Source organism: Octopus bimaculoides, chromosome Z, assembly GCF_046866305.1.
Source record: "Octopus bimaculoides isolate indiv1 chromosome Z, ASM4686630v1, whole genome shotgun sequence".
Taxonomy (NCBI): domain Eukaryota; kingdom Metazoa; phylum Mollusca; class Cephalopoda; order Octopoda; family Octopodidae; genus Octopus; species Octopus bimaculoides.
The window spans coordinates 14,162,751-14,170,250 of record NC_142944.1 but is presented as its reverse complement, the minus strand read 5'-3'; the positions used below and the strand labels follow the sequence as shown (position 1 = coordinate 14,170,250).

Below are 7,500 nucleotides of genomic sequence, written 5' to 3'. Positions count from 1 at the left end.
CAAACATAAAATAATAATAATAATAATAATAATAATAAAAATATTATTATTAATAATAATAATAATAATAATAATAATAATAATAATAATAATAATAATAATAATAATAATAATAATAATAATAATAATAACATCGAAAAATACCTTAAGAATGAGAACCCAAGTTCGAAATTTCCCCAAAGACACCTGATGAAGGCTGGAGGGTATATCAACTGAAACGTTGTGTTCACAACAGACAAGATGAGGACAAATATCCGTCAAATGTAAATAATGTAAATAATGTTTTGCTTTTTCACTTTCTATTTCAACCTATATTTCCCCGCTCAAGCAGAAACAACTTCTAGCCACCTTTCATAAGTACTCACAGCACCACATTGTTCAGTTGTAGTTCAAGTCGGAGATTTAGTAGTAACCAAACTAGGTATTTAAAGTACAAACTTACTACATTACTTCAGTTGACGAAAAAACCCTTATGTATTCTCTACATATATATGAAGGAAAATAAGGATTAAATAATTCAGGTGATCACCTCTGTGGAAATAGAAACCGGTTGACACATTTATCTATTCAATATTATGGTAATGCGTCTATGTTGTTATTCATTTCTTGTGACAGGTACACTTTGTTAATCCGAGGTATCACGTCAATTATTTTCTTGTGTATTAATCGCAGAAGATATTAGACAAAAACATAAAGAATGAAGATGCATTGTTGTGGCGAGAGTCATTGATACCCCTGGCGGATTAGAAGAATGGACTAACCGAACTTTTATAATGAGTAGAGGTCGCCATAGTCGGGGAAAAAAAAGAGAGTGCTTTGGTAGTCTGGCGAAGTTTGTCGTATGAACACATTAATTAAGCCTCCGCTGCATAATTTATCTATACCAACCTGTGGCAGGATATATATATATATATATATATATATATATATATATATATATATATATATATATATATGAAATAATTTAGATTCAAAGTGAATAAGGTACTTAAGTTTAGGCACCAGAATTTAGTATGGTATTATCCAAACAATTCCCCAAAATAAGGTGATCAAAAATCAAAATTAGCAACAAGGATAATTCAAGGTTACTGCAGTACGATCGTTTAATCCAACTCCATTTATTTAAGCAATGTTAGCATTACATTAAATGTAAAATGCAGAGCAATCTTCAGCTGCACAAAGATACAGAAAATTTACTGAAATTTCATTTCAGTAGAAGTACATATTACTGTTGTAACTACATTTAAACACTCCAAGTGGGAAGGAAGAATATAAAAAAACATTTTGACTTAGCCAAACGCTTTATTTAGTTTACGCGTATTTTGTGTAACCTGGCACAAGGCAAGCATTACACATTGCAGTACGCATATTCTATTGATATCTCATTTGTTCGATTAATTTGCCAGAAATACAGAGCATCTAAACTGCCAAGCGATTCTTCTCAAAGACAAAATGCTTCAAGAGGGATTTAAACGATCAGATGAAGGATACTTTTAATATGCATACTGCAATGTACAGAACTCGCACTGTGGCAGGCTATTTGGAACACGTGTAAGCTACATAAATTGTTGATAATGTATTTTCGATTTTATGGGGGGGGGGGTATACACACACACATGCATACATACGTACATACACACATACATACACACATATACATATATGCATCCATACATAAATGCATCCATTCATACATCCATCCATCCATACATACATACATACATACATACACACATACACATACAGGTACATACATACATACATACATACATACTTACATACAAGCGTATATATATATATATATATATATATATATATATATATGGTTGTTTTTTATAAATATATACATGGAGAATATTTTTACGATATATAAACATATGCATATATAAAATATATAGATATGTACACATATATGATGTAAATAAGTATATATATATATGTGTGTGCGTGTGTGTGTGTGTGTGTGTATACACACACAGATGCACACATACACATATATATACATACATTCATACATGCGTACACTCATACACAATCACGAATATGCACAAATGTTTATATATAAGTGAATGTGTGTGACCGTATACGTATGTGGTATGTGTGTGCATGTGTCTACATATGTGTGCTTATGTGCGTATGAGTGTGTGTGTGTGTGTGTGTGTGTGTGTGTGTGTGTGTGTGTGTGTGTGTGTGTTTCAGATCGTGTTTGTGGTTATCTATAAATAATCTGAAGACTCAGACAGTTGAAAAATTTACCAAAAACAAAAATAATTTAACAAAATTTATTAAAATAAGTAAAAAAAATTTTTTGTTTTCCTTTATTACTTTAAAAAAAAAAAACTTTCTGCAATTTATAACTCTGTTGTGAAGCATAGGAATAACTAAAAATAGCCAAAATTGCAAATATATAAATAACTATCTAAAAAATAAAATTAAGTAAACCAGAAGATATGTCTAACGCAAATAGCAAAAATAGATAAATAAATAAAATAACAGCATTTTCCCTCTAAAGGAAATGATAGTGTAATTATATAAAAAGACTTACAAAGGTTTGTTTGTTTTATCTTATGGTTTTCATTAGATGCATCAAGGAAAGAGATGATGCATTTCCCTATCTAACTGCACAAGAAACGTTAATCGGTACAGACACATTCCGACTTCTCAGAATATATAGCGTCGAGTTACAAAACTATCTATCAAACGATGGTAATTTTTTTTATTTCAAGGAAGTTAAAAATGGTAGTATGCTGGTAGAGTTGATAGATCGGAGAAGGTAAAAAGGTTGAAAAAAAAAATTGGCTGGCGTCATTTGTTCCCATTCGTTACATTTCTGAGTTCGAATCCCACCGAAGGCAATTTTTTTTTTCTTTTCTTTCATTATCACCATCATCACAAATCCCCCTGGTCCTTACTGTTTCGAGGTACAGAACTCATAGGGTGGGGTTCCTGTTACCCGGTTTTTCATGGCATACAAGTGACCGAGAATGGAGCGTTCTTTCTCTACACCTGAGTACTCATTTACAGCTTGAGTTGCCTTGAGTAACACGAAATATTTTACTCAAGAACACGACGTTCCAGAATCGAAACCCTGATTTTGTGATCGTGAAAGCAATACGTATTTCAACATTTCATTCTTTCGGGGTAAGTTAAATCAAGAACCGGAGTCGATACAATCAACTAACTCCTTCCCCTCAAAATTATTAGCCTTGTATCTAAGTCCGAAGCCATTTATAAAGATTCAGAAATTTTAAAGCTTTCCTTATTCTTCGTTTCTTTTCATTGATGTTGTTTTATTGTTGCTGTTTTTATTTTGTTTTTGTTTTTATTCTTATCAAGTTAATTTTGATGGAGCAGATCTATGATATGATCAAAATAATTCCTGCCGTGACCATCATATCATTTTGTAAAGAAGAAGGGTCTACAATATCCTATGTCTCTTTTCTTTTCTCACCCCTTCACATGAAGGTATCAGCTGCCATTTTTAGCAAATCAAGGGACAAGCAGATGCTTTGTCTTTTGGATTGTGTGTGCTTGTATGTGCGTGCGGAGAAAAAGAGGCTGAGCTAGAAGAGGTTCGTTTGTTACCTCGTGATATAAAGCTATATGTAAATGTGAGTGTTGTTGAAACGTCAATGATTTGCCGTTGCAAAGGTGGCCGACTTGTAGAATTGTTAGCATGCCGGGCAAGTTGCTTAGCGGCATTTCGTTCTGAACATCTGTACGTTCTGAGTACAAATTCGGCCAAGGTCGACTTTGTCTTTCATTTCCTCGGGGTCAATAAAATAAGTTCCCGTTGAGCAGTGGGGTGGGGGTGGGGTCGATATTATTAAGTTACTTTCTCATCCGAAATTGCTCTTCTTGTACCAAAATGTGAAACCAATACCTTGTTGTTATTGCTGTAATCGCCGTCGTCGTCGTCGTTGTTGTTTAGTCCCAGGTTCTTGCTATTCCGACACACCTACGATCAAAGGTACTCCAACTCTGACTGTTCTAAATTTTCATGCATATTTTTTTTTTTATCTCAGACTGCATTAGCCAATATGTTCTACCTATATGATTTTTAAAGAAAAAGTGAGATGTCAATGAGATTTAACTGCTACTTCTAGTAGGTCAAGAAGTCACTCAGTGATCCCTTCTTTGGCTTGGCTTTAATGCATAAATATGAGTGCAGGCGTTTAAGGAGGAAATGAAAACGTAGGTGTCCCATAACATCGAGTTCTCTATAGATTAATAGAGGTGTTTCCTTGTCGTACTTTAGAGACAGATGAGATAATCCCTATTTAGATAATTGACAACTGGAAATCTACGGTACAAGAAACTGAAATGTCCCCATGGAGAATCGAACCTGCATCGAAGGATCGTCTTCTCAAATGATTTCCGACCACTCTAACAACCACGAAGTGATATTAAGTGAAATCAGGGTGGCGAGCTGGCAGAATCGTTAGCGCACCGGGCGAAATGCTTAGCGGTATTTCGTTTGTCTTTACGTTCTGAGTTCAAATTCCGCCGAGGTCGACTTTGCCTTTCATCCTTTCGGGGTCGATAAATTAAGTACCAGTTACGCACTGGGGTCAATGTAATCGACTTAATCCCTTTCTCCCTCCTTGTTTGTTCCCTCTATGTTTAGCCCCTTGTGGGCAATAAAGAAATAAGAACCGTTGGCATGCCGGTCTTAATGCTTAGCAGAATTTCGTCTATCTTTAGGTTCTGAGTTCAAATTCCGCTGAGATCGACTTTGCTGTTCATTCTTCGAGGTCGATAAAACAAGTACCAGTCAAGTACTGGAATCGATGTACTCGACTTAAGCATTCATCCGAAATTGATGGCCTATTGCCAAAATTTGAGACCGATGTTAAACGAAATTTAAAAGTACCATTCTTTAAGAGTGATGAGAAGCAGGACGACAAATGACAAATGCATTAGATAGTTTAAAGAAATGACGTGTGTGGAAGTAGCCGGAGTGAAATAAAACGACTGAGATAGAAAGAAGAAATACCGTTATAGTAACTGCGATTATCTGCAAGTACGACCATACCTAGTGGACGTCACTGAATGTTCTCTTGGATGGGAGCAGTTACGAAGAAGCACCATATCGGAAATGATAATTATATCTTATTGTAGGGCAGTGAAACATGTAAAAGGCTAAAAAGTAAAAACCAAATCCGTACATTTAGACAAAACTTGCTCTAAGGATGGGAAGTGTGAAGTGTGCCTGAAAAATTCAACTCTGGATTGAAAGTTCTATGTTTTTAAATAGGTTTATTTGTAGTGGCTGTGTGGTAAGTAGCTTGCTTACCAACCACATGGTTCCAGGTTCATTCTCACTGCGTGGCACCTTCTGCAAGTGTCTTCTACTATAGCCTCGGGCAGACCAAAGCCTTGTGAGTGGATTTGGTAGACGCAAACTGAAAGAAACCCATCGTATATATGTATATATATATATATATATATATATATATATATATATATATATATATATATGTGTGTGTGTGTGTGTGTGTGTGTGTGTGTATGTTTGTGTGTCTGTGTTTGTCCTCCCACCATCGCTTGACAATCGATGCTGGTGTGTTTACGTCCCCGTAACTTAGCGGTTCGGCAAAAGAGACCGATAGAATAAGTACTAGGCTTACAAAGAATAAGTCCTGGGGTCGATGTGCTCGACTAAAGGCGGTGCTCCAGCATAGCTGCAGTCAAATCACTGAAACAATTAAAAGAGTAAAAGAGTAAAAGAGTAAAAAAGAGTAATGGCTTTTCTTATACAGTTGTTGAAGTTATTTAAATGATATAAAGTTTAAGTTTTGATATTAAAAGATATCCTAATTATTTATGCTTCGCTAAAGAATACGCTGACTGCTATATCTTCCTTGGTTATTTGATGTTTGATAATACACTTGTGAATCGGGGAATGTAAGAAGATGCTTGTAGTTTACAACTGACAGAAAAAGGAATAAAAACGTAGACAGTATTGCGAATCTAAGTTTAAACATTCGTTACTATTCCAGAGTAGTAATGAATATGTATGTTAAGGCGTTACTGAAAAGAAATCACTAAGCAGAAAGAGCAAGGGTATTTAGATCAGAAAATAGATGCAGGCGTCTGTACGGCATAACTTTGAGGGAATAATAGTCAAATAATTCAGACTTAGTTCTATTCACAACATTCCCAACCTTTGAAGCCAATAGGTTTGATCACCCATTCATGTGTACCTCCAAACTAAAATAAATAAATAAACAAATAACATAAAAGTAAAGCAGCTGGCTCAATTTATTGCACTTGTCTGAGCGATAAATAAATATTTATCTTTTATATGTTATCCTATTGCAGATCGTATTCATGTTTAGTAAAAGTAAAAAATAAAAATTTTAAAATGCATAAAACAACATCTTTTCAAAAATGGCTTCTTTTTTTCCGAAAAGGCACTCTCCAGCCTTTGAGGTGCGTTTTTGGATTTATGTGAATACAGTGGATTTTCCATGAAAGGCAATTAGAGATGTTTAAATCATAGTATTTGTTGACAGTTGCTCGTATGATAATGCATCGTTACTGGTACAGTAACCCCAAAACTGACTACGGCTCTTGACTACATTTATAAGGCCCAGCATGATAAGAAAGATATTTAAACATACACTTGACAGAATAACTTAGTTCTTTGCAGTCATATATCAAGTTTTGTTTCAGCTTCACCACAAGGTTAAAACTATCATATGATTCTTTGGTACCATTAATGAAGTTCGTAACATTCAGCTCAGCATTCAGACTGAGATTAATAGTGTTTGATGACGCAGTGACTCTCATTTGACTTTTCTTAAAGATTGTAGTACTGTTTAAAAGAGGATTCACTTAGAGCATCGTTCGGCTGCTGAAGCCAACTACCAATTAAGACAGGAGTTTGGTAGAATAGAGTTTCCCCACCATTTTTTCTTTTTTTTTTTTACCTATGTACACCTTTGAATATTATTTTACTTGGGTGAACCTGTCTAGCCATTCTATGTTTTAAAAAGATCTTATTCTATTTATTTTTCTTTTACTTGTTTCAGTCATTTGACTGCGGCCATGCTGGAGCATCGCCTTTAGTCAAGCAAATCGACCCCAGGACTTATTCTTCGTAAGCCTAGTACTTATTCTATCGGTCTCTTTTGCCGCAAATTACGGGGACGTAAACACACCAACATCAGTTGTCAAGCGATGTTGGAAGGACAAGCACAGACATACAAACATATATACACACATACGTATATATATATATATATATGTGTGTGTGTGTGTGTGTGTGTGTGTGTGTGTGTATGTGTGTGTGTGTGTGTGTGTGTGTGTGTGTACATATATACGACGGGCTTCTTTCAGTTTCCGTATACCAAATCCACGCACAAGGCTTTGGTCGGCCCGAGTCTATAGTAGAAGACACTTTCCCAAGGTATCACGCAGTGGGACTGAACCCGGAACCATGTGGTTGGTAAGCAAGTTACTTACTACACAGTCACTTCTGCGCCTATCTTTATA

General features: G+C 35.2%; 1 protein-coding gene and 1 long non-coding RNA gene across 6 annotated transcripts in view; one reads left to right on the top strand and one right to left on the bottom strand.

Moving 5' to 3' along the window:
• The window catches only part of LOC106877067 (uncharacterized), a 165,006-nt gene that overhangs the window by 131,057 nt on the left and 26,449 nt on the right, over window positions 1–7,500 (top strand). The window lies entirely within an intron of this gene.
• The window catches only part of LOC106877066 (uncharacterized), a 29,774-nt gene that overhangs the window by 18,649 nt on the left and 3,625 nt on the right, over window positions 1–7,500 (bottom strand). For all 5 annotated transcript variants that reach the window (XR_016244836.1, XR_016244833.1, XR_016244834.1 and 2 more), the window contains exon 2: window positions 3,884–4,049. This is a non-coding gene — a long non-coding RNA (uncharacterized LOC106877066). The remainder of the gene's footprint in view (window positions 1–3,883; window positions 4,050–7,500) is intronic.